Source organism: Otolemur garnettii, unplaced genomic scaffold (assembly GCF_000181295.1).
Source record: "Otolemur garnettii isolate 467f Iridium unplaced genomic scaffold, OtoGar3 scaffold00085, whole genome shotgun sequence".
Lineage (NCBI taxonomy): Eukaryota > Metazoa > Chordata > Mammalia > Primates > Galagidae > Otolemur > Otolemur garnettii.
In genome coordinates, this window is record NW_003852480.1 from 7192861 (window position 1) to 7194679 (window position 1819).

Below are 1819 nucleotides of genomic sequence, written 5' to 3' on the forward strand. Positions count from 1 at the left end.
AGTCTAGCTCAGCCTTTAAATTCCCCGATTCATTAATTGTCTAGATAAAAGTGTCTCACTATGTTTGCTACTGAAGTTTAAATACTGCAACTACTGTAGTGGTGTCCTGATGAATTCCTACTGCAAGGGTTAAAGTCTCTTAAATGTGATGAGGCCCAAATATAGGTAAATTGTCATAAATTTTCATTCAGAAGAATCTTGATAGGCATTAATACTACCTCTAAAAACTAAAATGTACATGATAGTCATAAGGGGGAAATTCCATTGGGTAAGAACTTAGAATAATCAATTTACATTGATGAATCAGTTCATATTTTTCATATTTTTCTAAGAGTTGCTTCTGTCAACTTTTTCCTTCTTTCTGTGACTTCTACTGTATTCTTTTTGATCTGTGATGCCCAAGAATGTAAAGTGCAACATTATTTTATGGGCTACCAAGAAAGAAAAAAATGCTTTCAGTGAAACAATGGCATGCCAGCAATTATAAATGAATCTTAGAGCATTAAAGTATTTTTTTTAAAGTCTACATCTTAGAATCAATGAAATATAGTAGGTAAAGAGTTTTGACTAAATTTGTCAGTACAATCAGATAATTGATACAATCATTTTATTCAATTGTCCTTCTGAGAGACTTAACTAGCAGAAAGAAGTGACAATTAATTTAGTTAAAATGTTAGTACACAAGTACACAAACAATTCAATTATCTCCCTACTTACAGGATGCCAAATAGTATTTGTTGATTTGCTCTTGATTTAAAATGGAAATGCCCTTCAATAAAGTTCTTATTTGGTTACATAGGCTACATATTTTAGGGCATTAAGAACAAAACCCTGGGCTGGGCATGATGGCTCACTCCTGTAATACTAACACTTGGGAGCCGAGGCAGGTAGGTTGACTGAGCTCACTGGTTCGAGATCAGCCTGAGCAAGAGCAAGGCCCTGTCTCTAAAAATAGCTGGACACTGTGGTGGGTGCCTGTAGTTCCAGCTATGTGGGAGGCTGAGGCAATCTCTTGAACCCAAGAGTTTGAGGTTGCTGTGAGCTAAGATGCCACAGCACTCTACTAAGGGTGACGAAGTGAGACTTTATCTAAAAACAAACAAACAAACAAACAAACAAAAACCCTGTAAAAATAAGACTCTAGATAATTGGGATCTTAAAATTATTTAGTAAATATGCAAACATTTTCCTGCAGGACTCATATCATCAGATATCACTAGACATTCAACAAAAGTGTAATGTTATATTACAAAAATGTACCATCATGTATTTATTACACAGTATCATGAATAGAGCTTTGCCATGGTCAATATTATTGCTTTTAACAACCATTATTACTATTCTTTTCACATATGTTTTCAAAGAGACAAGGTTGGAAGACAAGAGTGACGGCAAGCATGAAAGCCACCACTGGACCTTTCCTCATCTGTGACAAACATCTCTAACTGTTCACCTTGTCCTGACCCTACTCCACCCAGTCTCAGGCTTGATATTAGACACTTTCACAACACAGCTTTTCAGGTAGTCAGTATCAATAGATCAGATGTGGCTTAGGATACAAAGCTAAGTAAGATGGAATGATTTTTTTCCAAAGACAGGAGAAAGGCTTGGCGCCCCTAGCTCAGTGGTCAGGGCGTGGGCCACATACACTGGGGCTGGAGGGTTCACACCGGCCCGGGCCTGCTAAACAGCAATGACAACTAACTACAACAACAACAAAAAATAGCTGGTGTTGTGGTGGGTGCCTGTAGTCCCAGCTACTCGGGAGGCTAAGGGAAGAGAACTCTTAAGCATAAGCCCAAGAGTTTTAGGTTGCTGT